This window comes from Gossypium arboreum, chromosome 13 (assembly GCF_025698485.1).
Source record: "Gossypium arboreum isolate Shixiya-1 chromosome 13, ASM2569848v2, whole genome shotgun sequence".
In the NCBI taxonomy this organism is placed as follows: domain Eukaryota; kingdom Viridiplantae; phylum Streptophyta; class Magnoliopsida; order Malvales; family Malvaceae; genus Gossypium; species Gossypium arboreum.
Window position 1 is genome coordinate 106,760,336 of NC_069082.1, and position 15,328 is coordinate 106,775,663.

The window sequence follows — 15,328 nt, forward strand, 5'->3', positions numbered from 1 at the left end:
TATTACGTATATAAGTTATGTTTAATTCTATAATTCATATTTTAATTAAATAATATTTTGACATATAATTATTTTTAACATTTTTCACATGTATATGGCATATATTAAATTATTTTTACTATGGTACATGTTATTATTTTCATATAACTTTATGTAAATATTTTTTATGTATATATATCCTCTTTAAAAATTATTTATGTGTATAATGTTTTTAAGAACCCTTTAAATCGTATAATTTATTGTATTTCATATTATCCTTATGTTTTTCATATATATATTTTGTTACTTATATAACTTATATATTTACTTCATTTTTTATACATTATTAATTTCATTCTTTTTATCAATAATTATACCCAATGTTTATTTATATATAAAAGTTTCATAAATCTATTTTGTACATTATTTTATATTATGAATTGTTATTCCTTCATATTTAATACATTTTTAAGTTATCTTGTGAATTATCAATTTTTGAATAAATTTGTGTTTTAAATATTTTGTATATAATTTGATTTGAATTTTGAGATTTATAATAACTATTTCAATAAACATATATCCCAAGTTTTACATAAATGTGTCAACTTATATATATTATATGATCATTAATTCTTCATTTTGTTTCATACATATTTTTATACATCATTTTATTTTGTGTTATGATCATGTATATTATTTTTATATTAATTGTTCATTATCCATGCTTAAAGAACTTTTTACATTATACCGGAATAATTGTTAGATGTATTGAGCAAGGTATTTTGAGTGTATTATTTCATATTTATTATTTTTTACAATGCATTAAATACTTTATCAATTTTAAAATGAATAAACATGTTTTTAAGCAAATTTCTAAATTTCAGTTATTTTAAATTTCTGAAATAAGGCAATATCTAATATTTGGGGAATTAAGAAAAATCGTGCTCAATCGTACTGGGTATGACTTTTCCGGTGAACCAAATATTTAGATAACCTTTTATACTTTTAATGTATGAGTTTTTTTCAAAATTCGAACATCGATCGTATCTTAAAGGTATAAGGGATCGTATCCAATCGTACTGGGTATGAAACCGCATATCTTTAGAACGAGAGATTTTTAACAGCTAATTTGAGCTATTCAAACATTTTTTTATATACTTCATAAAATATTTTTTTTTTAAACTTTTGATAGAAGGACAGCATCAAATCAATTTGGTACCAGTTTTTGGGCGTAATGAGGGTGCTAACCCTTCCTCATGCGTAACCGACTCCCGAACCCGTTTTTCTTTATTTTGCCTAAATCAAATTTATTTTTTATTGAATAAAGTGTTTTAGTAAGAGATCCAATCACACCTAAATCAAGAGATTGGTGGCGACTCCACACTCGGTTTTTAATGTCGATCCCTATTGTTTTCCAAATAAAAAAAAGGGTTTCGACAAACACCTCTTTTAGTATGCAATGCTATGCAAAACATAATCAAAACAAAACACAAGTTTGTATCAAATATAAGTGATAAAATACAAGCACAACAAAGATAATTATAACACACATATGGGAAAATACTAAGGCTCGATGCGGCTTTACCCAAGGATAGCTCTTAAGGTTCACTATATGTGGTTCGGTTCTAGAGATAAAGTACCTGAACCAGCAGATTCCTCAATCCTCACCCATTATAGGCTCATATGGATCAAGTTCGATCCAGGGGAATACATTTCCCTATGACCACGCGGAGATGAAAATCTCACGAAATCATAGGTACAGATGTATCCCGGAAGCAATCCACTAGCCCATGCGGAGGTGAAAACCTCACGAAAGCATAGTTTCTTACTCCCGCTTAGAAAGTGTGACTACAGCGATCATGCAATGCAATGTAATATTATTCTACAAGACCCGAACCATGAAAATCATACAAACAAATGCAATCATGATTTTCAAAACAAATTTTCAATTTCTTTGACAAAATGACAACGAATAATCAATTTTATGGCTTGACTCTCTTGTATCGATTCCCAGTGGAGTCGCCAAGCTGTCGAAACCATTTTTTTTATTTAAAAAAACGGGGATTGACTTTTTGAAAACAAACTATGGAGTCGCCACCAATATTTTATTTAGGTGTGATCGGGTCACCTAATAAAACACTTTGTTTTGTTAAAATTGATTTTGGCTTCCGTAAATTTGAGAAAAAGGGTTCGGGAGTCGGTTACGTATGAGGAAGGATTAGCACCCTCACTACGCCCAAAATTGGTACCAAATTGATTAAGTATTGTCCTTATGTCTAAAATTTAAAACTATTTTTGAAATATGGTTCCTTTTAAAACATTTGAATGGCATAAGTTGGTCGTTAAAATTCTCTTGTTTCGAAGGTATACAGCATCATATCCAGCACGATAGGACACAATCCTCCATACTCTTAAAAACACGATAAATTTTTGACTTCCAAAAATTTATATGTTGAAAATTACAAAAAAGGATGCCCAATTATTTAGTCCAACGAAAAACCGAAACCCAACACAGTAAGGCACGATTCCTCGAATTTCCAAATATTGACCATTGCCTTGTTTTAGAATCTTAAAAAAAAAACGAGTGAAATTCTAAAGGAGTATTCGATTATTTTGAACAAACGGGAAATTGCAACCCAGCACGATAGGGCACGATTCCCCGAATTGCCAAATATCGAACATTTCTTTCATTTTAAAGAATTTTTTAAATGAATAATTATAAAACTAGCTTAAAACGCATTAATTCGGCTTGAAATAGGAATGGAATAATTAGTTTTAAAAAGTTAGACATTATAAGGCGACATTTGTAAACCAAGAGGAAAAAAATTGAAAACATAGGGTAACATGTATGCATAAAATATGACAATGGATGAATGAAGATAATATGTCTTATTTAATCAACTAACAAAACAATTAAATATGATTAATCTAAAAATATAACCCAATTTTCAAGAATGTACGGAGAATAATTAATATAACAATACAAAACAATGAATAAATAATATGCAACGACGATGTATGGCACCATATAAATCAATCAACAAAACATGTACAAAACAAAATGGAATTTAGAAGTCAATGTGGTATAAGAAATTTTCCAAAATAATGATGAATTAATTAACGATAATATAAAAGTTGACAAATTTGCATAAAAACTAGGGATATATAATTATTGAAATAGATATTATAGAATAAAAGTTTGAATCAAATTATATGCAAAATATTTTAAACACAAGTTCATTCAAAATTGACAATGTACGTGATAACTTAAATAATATATAAGATATGAAAGAATAATAAAAATACGATAAGATATAATACACATAATAGATTTACAAAACATGCATATATAAATAACTTTAAAATAATTATTTGCAAAAACATGGAAATACATACAAGATTAAATTAATTTGGTCATACGTGTTCGAATACATATAAAAACATTTAAATCAGATACTACATAATATACTAAAATAATATGAAATAAAGAAGAATTTCCAAATAATAATTTTATAAACACAAAATGGAATTCGAGTAACTTTACATATATAATTAAATGAATTTTAAAACAATAGATATTTTAAATAGAAAACTGATTAGAATAACATATGTGTTAATATATATAAAATATTTAAATAAAGAAATTACATAGAAAGCGTTAAAATAGTTTAAATGAAAAAATTTAAAACGATGATTTTATAAAACAAAATAAAACTATTAAGATGGCACAACACATATGCAAAAACGTGGTGAACTTGAAATAATAAGCATTACTAATCAATGAGCATAATAAATGTACAAATTTGTATAAAATATTTAAAGAAGTATTGTGTAAAATGTAGAAATAACATGATAAAAAAACTTCAAAATAATTGTACAAATAAAATGGACAAAATCATTAAAATGGATTGACAATATGAAAATATTAAATGTGTTTTAAATTAGTAAGTTAAAAAAAACTAAATTAAAATGGAGTTAAAATAAGAGGGACAATTTAAAAATAAAATAAACTACTAGGATTAAAAAAAGGACCCCTGCACAATACGCGTACATTCGCAGAGGCTAATGATGAAAATTTCCCTGACCCAAGATGTTGTGTTCAATCGAGGGTTACATTGCAACAGCACACAAACTTTGGGAGAAATTAAAAAAAAACTAAAGTATTAATTGGAATTAATTGCATTGCAATGGAAAAGGGGAGGACCTAACTTGAAATTATCCCTCTCCACTGAAACAAGCGGATCCCAGGGGTAAAGAAAACAAAATCGGGTTGGGCAAGCCATTTCAAGGCTACATACACATGCCCCAAACGGCATCACTTCATGCTGCCAATTTAAGCTTCTTAAAAGCCAAATGTTTTAGCAGAACAAATTGAAAAAGAAAAAAAAACCTAAAGGTTTGCTCGTATTTGGCCGCCACTCAACCTTCCTTCCATCACCACGATGCCTTTAGATCCCCTTTCGGCTTCGATTTCAATGAAGCGAACAGAGATCCATGGCTGATTCGCAAAGTAAGGCTTGCTTTTTCCCCTCCTTTGTTTTAAAATGAAAATGATGAAAACAATTTATGGAAAATAGATAAAAATGACAGAAAGATTAAAAAGACTAAGAAAGATCACCTCTTCAGAAATTGTTTTTGAATTTTTCTATTCATTTTTCGTATAATGTATGTGTGTATGCGTTTTTGTGTGCGTAAAAAAAATACAATGACAGTGTTCTTGGCTTTATAACCGAAACCGAGTAAAAAACGAAAAAAGAAAATACAAATCGATTGGTTCTGCCTCTTTGCTGTGCTGTTTGTTTGTCTATTTCTTCGCAGGTACGGAGGCCCGTTGGCACGGTGGTACGTGGCGTTTGACGTGAGGCGTACGGGGGCTGTGTGCTGGGGGTTGTTGAAGCGCTAGAGGTTGTACGGCGCTGGAGGCTAAGGGCTGCGGCACTAAGGAAACCCTAGGTTTCTGTTTGGCTAAACCTAGGTCTAGGTTTTGGGCCATTGGGCCTTTTACATTGGGTTATTTGATTGGGCTAGGTTGTTTTGTAAATGGGCTTGTAACTGGGCTATTGGGTCTGATATGTAATGGACTGATAATTGGACTTTTTATTATTTGGTTTTATTTATTTATTTATTATTTTGGCTTTGATGTGGACCCAGGGAAATTGGCCCGTTTACAAAACATATCAAAGTTTATATAAACAAATTACTAACATGTAAAAGTTTTATATAAATTTATAATATTTTTGAACTAGAAATGATAATTGATAAGTGTGTAATTTTCTAATTATTCGTGATGTTTCTCGTCTTAAATTGTGATATTTATATTCTTAATTATATTATTTATATTTTATTTATAACAAATTTAGAGAATAATTGGAGAAAAATGAACTTAAAATTTATTTTTGACAAGTCTTTTCGTATTGGACTTTCACACACATAGCACTTTCAATATTTTGGCCATAATTTGAGCTACAAATCTCCATTTTTGGCCTATAATATTAATTCAAAGGGAATTGAAAGATCCAGCCAAAGCTATTTCAAGGTTGAAGCCCAAAAATGTTAGAAAGATATCCAGAAATTCTCTAAAAGTTTGGCGCGAAAATAGCCGAAAAGCCTAGAAAAATTCTTCTTTATTTAATTAAGGGAACTTTTGTATTTTCTCCATTATATTATTTTTCCCTATAAATATACATTATTAGGTTAAGACTGGGGGAGACGAATACATGGTCGCTCTTAGTTTTATTTTGATTTTGTGTTTTATTTTCTTTATGGGTTTCTAAACTTCATTTCTAGTTAATGTAATATTTGAAGTTTGATTCTATAAAGTTTGTGAGATTGAATTGTTCTTAATATTTTCTTTGCTCTTTAGTGTTTGCATGTCTTCTACTTGAATTACAATTGTTCAAGTTTGTGAAATATGCGACTGGTATTTGATAGCGTAGAATGATTGCTTAGTCAATTAGAAACTTATTCGATTGATTGGTTCTAATATTTGTGATGACTAATGATTTGTGTAGTGAGGGCATGTGATCTAACTTAAATCAATCCCGATTATGTGTTTATTGGTTAGAATTGGGTCTCTTTTTTTTTTTTATGTTATTTGATAAATTAAATCCTAAGCGATCATTATAGGGTTGTTTGTCAATAATTGAAGTAATTAATAGCGATTGTTTTTATTATCGAGAAGGTGAGTAGAGATTAGGTTACTAGACGATTGTCGATAACTATAATCAATTTATTAAATAACATTGAAAGTCATCCTTGCAACGTTGATCAAACCCCTGAATCAAATGGAGATTTTGCTTTGGCTAGAGTTTCATCTTATTTATTTTCTCCAATTTTATTTGTTAGTTTTCAATTTAGCTTTCTTCCACTCTTAGTTTTAATTTGAAGTTTTCTTTAGAAACAAAACTCATTTTTTATTTATTTTATTAGTTTTAGTCAAAGGTATAAAATTACTACTGATCTCTATAGATTCGAACCTACTCACCATTAATTGTAAAATTTCATTTATTTGAGTAGGTTTTAGTTTTGGCAACTTTGACAACCGTACAACAATGAATGACATGGTTTAAGATATTTATGAATTCAAAAGCTTTAACTTTAATTCAATTATACACGATTAAAAAGAAATATATATACTTATTTTCATATTAAATAATTATGGTTATTTGTGTAATGAATTAGTAAACTTAAAATTGTGACACATCAATAATAATATTAATAATTTGTAAGATTTAAATTAAAAATAAAAATCATATATATAAAATTACACTAAATGCAAATTCAAATTTAATGTAACACATAAAAATAAAATCTAAGTACAATTTTGGTATTTATTTATTTAATCAAATCCCACACTTTACATGTTATTTGGGAGTTTAGTGGTAGGTATATGTAATAGAGATGCCTTTTGGAATGCAATATGAGGAGGTGCTTGAAATGATTTTCTTCTAACCTACATTGGTATCTGCATATTTAGAAAAGAAAGCTTAGATGCTGTTTGTTTTTTTCTCTCTATAAAACATGTCATGTATTCTTTGTCTCATTACGTCGTGCTTTCTAACGTCACTTCATCCTTGTATTTGTATTTGATTTAATACCCTAATATTATATTTAAGTTTTTTATATGAGTTAGTATTATAAATTAAAATAAGTATGTTTTCTTATTTTTATATTTATTTATAAAATTAATAAATTTAAATTTTACTATTTTAATCACCACTTCACTTGATTCTTATGTAAGCCTTTAATAAATATATTTTAATATTTTCTTTTAACCTTTATTGTGAGTGTAATTTAATCAAATACAATAATTTACTGTGAAATATCGCCAACAATATATGGAGAAGTGACTAAACACCCTTCTTAATACCCTAAATATTAGGTTTCAAACCCTTTGTCCTCACCCCTCAATTTGTAATATATAAAAAATACATATATGTAATGTCATTAGTTAAAAAAATTAGTTTCATTATTTGTTAATTGTTGTTATTATTATTATTTTTATATAATTTCTAAAATTATTTATAGCCCCTTCTCAACCTGTAAATAAGAGGATAATGTACTTTTGCGCACTCAAATTCACGTCCTCTTGCATTAGCAATAATACTCATACAAATTAAACCAAAACCCAATCGGCATTGTTGTTATATAGTTTATACACACATGTTGAATTCAAAGCTCATACATATTAAATAATGTTAAAATGTAATATTGCACAGATGGATAGTACCATTAGTTTCAATAGGGTTAAAAATGAGGGTGATAGTAAAATTAATTATTGTAGTTGTGAAATTAGGGATGATAAAATCCAAACTATTTCATAGATTTCTAACAAATTCGTTTCATATGGAGTCGATTTTTTTTTAGACGGGATGAATTTTTTCTTTTAAGCAGTAGGTATGGAGCGACAATGGTAATTGTTTGCGCTGTCCACCCCACGCCACTCCACTATATAAATTATTATTATATCATTGTGTATATATAACTATTAAAAGAGAAGATGCAATAATGTTGTAATAGGCCCATTTCGCCTGGGCCTATACAAGAATCAAAAAAACCAAAATAAAAAAATAAGGTCCAAAGTCCAACATTACAAAAAGCCCAGCTTTTGGTATAATACCAAATTTACATTTAACCCACATACAAATTGAAGCCCAAACTTTAAACTTATTTTAAAAAAAGGCCCAATCTTAAAGCGACCTAAATGGCCCGGACAAATTGAAACTTCTGGAACCCTAGGCTTCCCCACGCCGCAGCTCCTACGCACGGTTTTCTTCGTCCCCTCTGTACGCCCCATGTGCGCCACCACCTCCAGCTGGCTCCTCCTGCAACCGATTAACAAACTATAGCAAACAACTCATGGACAGCAAAGGAAAATAGCAGAAGGATTTAGAGGATTTCCATTTTTTTTATTTTTTATTTATTTTTCCTGATTCGATTATAAAAGAAAATGGATTGTAATCTAAAAGGGGGATCTTTTTCACAGAAATACATTACGAAATACTGAAATACAAAAAAAACACCAAAATCGAAAGGTGATTTCTAATTCAAAGGTATAATTTTACTGAAGTTACAAATTGTTTCATTTCAATGAAATTATTAAAATATATCAAATTATAATTTTATTAATAAGATACTATGATAACAATATAACATTTTTAAATTTTTATGATTGATGTAATTATTTATTGTTTATCTAATGTATTATCATTATTTTATAAGTATTTTTATGATATTTAACTTCTTTTTTTAGCAACACATCCAAAGGGGCCTTAACTTTTTTACTGAGTAAATATCCCAACTTCTGTAAGAGAAGCTTACTTTTTCCCAAAAGAAAATTAAGTTGAATAAAATTAAATTTCCCAAAAAAAATTATTTTCATGGGGCAGCACTAGAAGTGCAGGTAGGACATCGCAAGTCTTTCTCAGTCATGGATCGTGTATTTTTTTTTTCATTTTTTACTGAATGGTGAAAGTTAAATTATAAATTTTTTTAGAAATTCTTAATGAAAATTTATCATTAAGTTATAATTACTTTGTAACTGTTAAAGATACCACACTGTAATTTTAGTATTTTTAGAGCTAAGGCCCTTACATGCACTTCTAATATTACCCCATGAAAATTTTACAAGGAGAGAAATAAAGTTAAAGGCTAAAGTGGAAACATAATATATGTAGGTATTGGGAAGAGAATGGTATGAAAAAAAATCATGGGCAATGAGAGGGATATGCAAAATGTAAGATTTGTAGTATGGGTAGGATGATACTTGTTGATTAAATGGAAGGATTAGAAGTCCATATGATGAAGTGAAAGAAGCACTAAAATAGTGATCAAAATCCAACTCAAGACTTAGCCCAAAACTAGAAATAAAGCAAAATTCAAATCTAGCTGAAGACTTGGCCCAAATTTGGGATTTTGGATGAAACCCCCCCCCCCCAATTGGCCTCTCTAATGGAGCCTTCCCCCAAGATATCTAATCAATCATTCATTTTATTACTTGCATTGCATTCAATCTAATAATTTACTATTTTCTTACAATATTTTACTATAGTTGATTATTTTACATTTACATCTGTATATTATCAAATTATTACTTCTTTTTAAAAATATTTCTTATGCATTTTATTGTATTTTCATTCATTAGTTAATTTAACATTTAGTACCTAAACTTATACTTTTTCTTAATTTGATACCTAAGCTTTTTTTTCAAATTAGTACTTGAATTTGACACTTTTTCCTAATTTTTTTATCTATTTTTTGACTTTTTTCTAATTTGTTACCTAAACTTTTTTTTGTCTAATTTGATACCTAAACTTGCCAATGTTGTACAATTACTTTAATAGACTAGCAATATTATTTTTTATGAGGTAGCGAAAATAATCAATGTATGAATAACATGAGATAGATGACAGTAATTTCTTTTTTGTATTTTAAATGTTCAATTACTTTTAGTTTAATTAATTAATTAATTTAATATATTAAATTTAACATAATGAATTTATTCTATTTTTGGTTATTTTCAATCTCTTGTTTTCATTCTTCAATATTAATTCGTTAGGTATAGCTCAAAGCACAATTTTGTAACACGGATTTTCTTTGATACTGATGATATTTTTGTAGAACTGAGGGTTTTGTGAAGACCAAGCAATGCTTTGAGCAAGCAGTCCCTCTTCAATCTTTCCTGCCATTAACAATCAAAGTAATCTCAACCCGAATAAAAGTAAAATTTGAGCATGTTTTTTTAGTGAAATAGGGGAAACTCCAAATATATGTAATCATTCCTACCAAAATTCCATGTTATCTGTCACATATCGATCATACATTAACTATTACAGTTCCCTCATAAAAAAACTGACACTAATTTTGGGTAATTTGTATAACATTTGACATGTTTAGGTACCAAATTGAACAAAAAAGATTAGGTACTGAATTAAGAAAACGTGTCAATTTAAAGTACCAAATTGGAAGAAAAAAATGCCAAATTAGTCACTATATATATATATATTTTTTTGTTTTGAGCAATTTAATTTTTTTCTTTTATGTTCTTTTAACTTTACTTTTTTTCTTTATTTTCTATTATCTTTTGTTTCTCCGTCTGTTTTCCTCCCTTCTCCATTTCTTTTAACGTAGTTTTTTTATATTTTCTATTTGTTAAAATTAGTCATTATACTTTTTTTTATCAATTTAATTTTTTCGAGTGAGGCGAGTTTGTGAATTAGTTTTAACAAATGGAAAATATAGAAAAACTATATTAAAAGAAATGAAGGAAAACAAAGGAGACAGAAGAGAATGGAAAATAAAGAAAAAAAAATGAAAGTTAAAAGAGCATAAAAAAAAATAAATTGCTCAAAATGAAAAAATATATGTACCAATGTAGAATTTAACCTTTTTTTTTTTGAAATGATGATTTAACGTTATCGTTACACGTTAATGACAATTAATAACTGAATGACGAAAATGTTACAATACAATAACATAAATGGCTAAAATGTAATATTTCAAATATAAGTGACTAAAATGTAATATGAGGCAAATAAAATGACTATTTTGATAGTTTATCCTAAATTATATAGGAAAAATTTAATGGTTAATATGAAAAGACTAATGTGTCCTTCAAAAATTAAGATAAATACATATGACTGGAAATGTAACTAATAAATTTTAGGTAAATAATTTTCTTATAATGTCATTATAATATATTTTACTCTCTTTTTTTCTCAGACATGTTTTACTTAATTGTGTTTTATTTTTTTTGTACATGAACAAATAATAAGTTGTTCCAACCTGTCTTACTACGTCCCCGTACACGCTACATCCTGGTATGGGGGCCTCTAGCATCGTAAGAGTAGCATCCCCTGCACGAAACGACTTCGCAACAAAATCAGCAGCTCTATTGCTCTCTCTATCGACATGTACCATAGCAGCCCCTGTCATAACAACTGCTCAGTGTTCCCTAATATGCATCAACGTACTGCAGGTAAGACACATCAGCGGCCTCCTCGTTGATCGCCTGTGTCGCTTCAAGGAGGTCACTCTCTTAAATTACCTATCGATACCTTCTGCCCCAAGCAACCCTTAAGCCTTCAAGAATGGCTCGCAATTCAGCAAATGGTACAGGGACTACTCCAATACGCCTCCCAAATCCGCAAAGCCACATCCCTTGAGAATCTCAGGTTAAGCCCCCCACAGTAGCTTCATCAGAGCCCATGTCAACAGCAGCATCAACATTCACCGTTACCCATTAATTCGGTGGCATGCACCACCCCTTGCCACCTTTAACGGCCTGCACGATCCTCACCTGCGCTATAGCTTTTTCATACCTTTGCGCTTCAACCCAACAACGCCTGCACGATCCTTCCTGGTGTAGTTTTAAATCAAATATCAAACTATTATTGTTTCTAGAGATTGCATTGAAACAAACTACTCTTTTTGTGTATCTCGTGTTCCAGTCCAAACTTATTGATCTACCTTTAAGCTAAAGTTGAACAAGAATTTAGATAAATATTAACCTTAACATTCCCCTCGATAAGACAAGTCGAGAGCAAAGGAGCAAACATCTTAATTTCTATACCATTCTTAAGGAGTGATTTTCATTTGATGGGTATAATAAGTATCAATAATACACTTTCGTTACCATGTTATATACATTCACTTTTTGCTTGATGATGAGTGGTATAGAATCATAACATCCTCTCTACTTGAGTATAATCAAGAGCAAAATCAAAAGACTTCTTTATCAAATTTCATTTTTTTTACTTAGAAATACACATATTTTTGCAATTTCATTCATTATAAAATTCATTATAATAGTAATAAAATAAAAATTATTACACCAAATTAAGAGACTTCATTGTCAAATTTTAATTTTTATATTTATGAATACACATTTCTGAAATTTCACTCATTACAAAATTCATTATAATATTAATAGAATAAAAATTATTAGACCAAACCAAGAGACTTCATTGTCAAAATCTAATATTTTTACTTATCAACTCAATTAACTTTATTAAAGATATTGATGATGACTTGCCAAATTAAACAATGTTTTCCTTCACCAGCTACAAGCCTCAAAAGAAAACTAATTGATTTGCTAACATTTTATTTCCCCTATTGCGAGAAGGAAACACTAAAAGGATTAATACAATTTTTGTACAATAAATGTTTTATAAAATACAAAAGGCATCATATATGTAGGGAATTAACCCGTGTTATGCAACGGACAAGTAAATAAACTAAAATCAAGAAGATCGAACATGAAAACTTTACGTGAAAAAATTCCTCAAAATAAGATAAAAAATCACGGGTAAATGGATATTTCATTATAATAAAGGAGAGTAAAAAAGATGGAGAAAATTAAAGAAAAACCCAAATCCCCAAAAGAATAAACCTTTCGAAACAAATAATAGAATTTTCTCAATCTAAATATTTTTGTTGTTTTTAAACCTAAAGTGACTAAGGCCTATTTGTAGGCTGAAATTCATAGCATATATGACTACAACAACCCTAGGTTAATCAGAGTTTAACTAGGAGAAGAAAGCCGAAAAACTTGAAGTACACGTTGCCACGTCACAACGTGGCATCACGTCATCGGGACGAAGAAGGATCGCGTCATCAGGACGAGGGCTTTCTTCTTGTCGTGACGTTGGCTGCTCATTGGGACGAAGAACACTTTCTTGTTGCGACGTCACACACTGTTTGGTCAAAAATGCGAGGCATAACTCCACAAATCTCCACATTAACTCGTATTTGGCTTAACTCCCTTGCTAAGCCCTATTAGGAGCCTATCATCGGATACTTACCAAGTCCAAGCTCGAACTTTGAAACTGGAAGACTTTTTGTCAACATGTCGGCCAGATTGTACTCTGTGTCGAATTTAAGAATATGAACATCCCCTTGAATGACCACCTCTCAAACAAAGTGATAACAAATATCTATATGCTTCGTTTCTTCGTGATACATTTGATCTTTTGTGAGATGTATGGCACTTTGGCTATCACAATATATGAAAGATGCCTTCTTTTCACTTACTCGTTCATTGAACAAGCCCTTTAACCAAATTGCTTCTTTTACAGTTTCAATAATTGCCAAGTATTCCACTTTAGTAGTCGACAAAGCCACTATAGCTTGAAGTGTAGCTTTCCAACTAATGGCACAATTCCAAAAGCAAATAGATAACCTGGGAGAGACCTTCTTCGATCTAAGTCTCATGCATAATCAAAACCAACATATCTGACTAAGCCCTTTGGGCTTCTTCTGAACTTTAAACTCATGTTGGAGTAACCTGCAAATATTTACAAATCCACTTAATTGCATGCTAGTGTAACTTACCAGGATTGATCATGTATCGACTAACAACACTAATAGCATGCGAAATATCGAGACGACTGCATACCATTGCATATATCAAATTTCCAACCGTGTTTGAGTATAATACTTTTGACATGTACCTTTCATCTTCTTCATTCTATAGGGAATTCAAAATTGAGAGTTTAAGTGTACAGCTAAAGGAGTACATGTCAGTTTTAAATCTTTCATCTCAAATTGCTCAAGCATCTTTATGATGTACCTTTGTTATGATAAAAATAATTTCCCTAAATGTCTGTCTCTCGAAATTTTCATCCCTAAATTTTTTTTCTGCTCCTAAATCATTTATCTCGAACTTAGAGGTAAACATGGTTTTAAGACGATCAATTTCAAATGGATTCTTAGCCGTAATCAATATATCATCAACATAAAGCAACAAATATATATAAAAAAAAAACTATCATTAAGACATTGTAGGTGAACACAACTGTTGTATTTACTTTGAGGAAAACCAATACTCAAACATGAAAGAGCCAAACTTTTTATACCACTGCCTAGGAGACTACTTCAGATCGTACAAAGACTTTTGTAAGAGACAAATTTAATCTTCTTTACCTTCAAATTTGAAGCCTTCTAGTTGTTACATATAGATATCCTCCTCAAGGTCACCGTAAAGGAAAGCAGTCTTCAAATGTAACTACTCTAATTCAAGATTTTTTGATGTCACAAGAGCCAAAAGGGCCCGAATAGACATATATTTCACAACGGGAGACAAAACATTATGAAAATCAACTCCTTCCACTTGATTGTTGTGACAGCCCTAATTTGACCCTAATGGAATGTGGTTTCAGGACCACAAAACCGAGTCATAAAAAATTATTTTTTTTATTTAATTGCATATATTTTATATGCTTAATGACTGAATTAATATGTTTGAAAATTTGGTATTTTAATTTTATCTTTTGGACGTAAAATTAGCTAAAAAGGACTTGTTTGAGAACTTTAAAAATGTGGTAGGTAAATGTCCAAGGGATTAATTTGTTGAATTACTAAAAGGGTGGATTTGCATGTCTATTTTACCTTTTTAAATTATGGGTACGGTAATGGGGTTGGCATACAATAATTATATGCTTTTATAATAATAGATTATATAATTGAAATATGTTATAATATAAAATAAGTTATAATATATTAAGTGGGGGTGATAAAAACAAGGAAATAGAATGTTTCTCTTCCATCCTCATTGCCGAAAACATAAAGGAAAGAAGAAGGAAAATGTCAAGGGCATTCGGCCATCTTAAGGGTTAATTAAGGTAGGATTTTATGTTATTTTTATTAAATTTTATGAAAATTGAGTTAGTAATCAAGCTCTTATTATAACCCATATGTGATTTTTTTTTGAATTGGTGACAAAATGTGCATTCGGTTATAATGGATAAATGCTAAGAAGATAGTGTTTTTATGTTTTGGATAGAAATATTAGAAAGGTGAAAATGAGCTAGCTAAATAGATATTGGTGAACTTAAATGATGGTATGAACAAA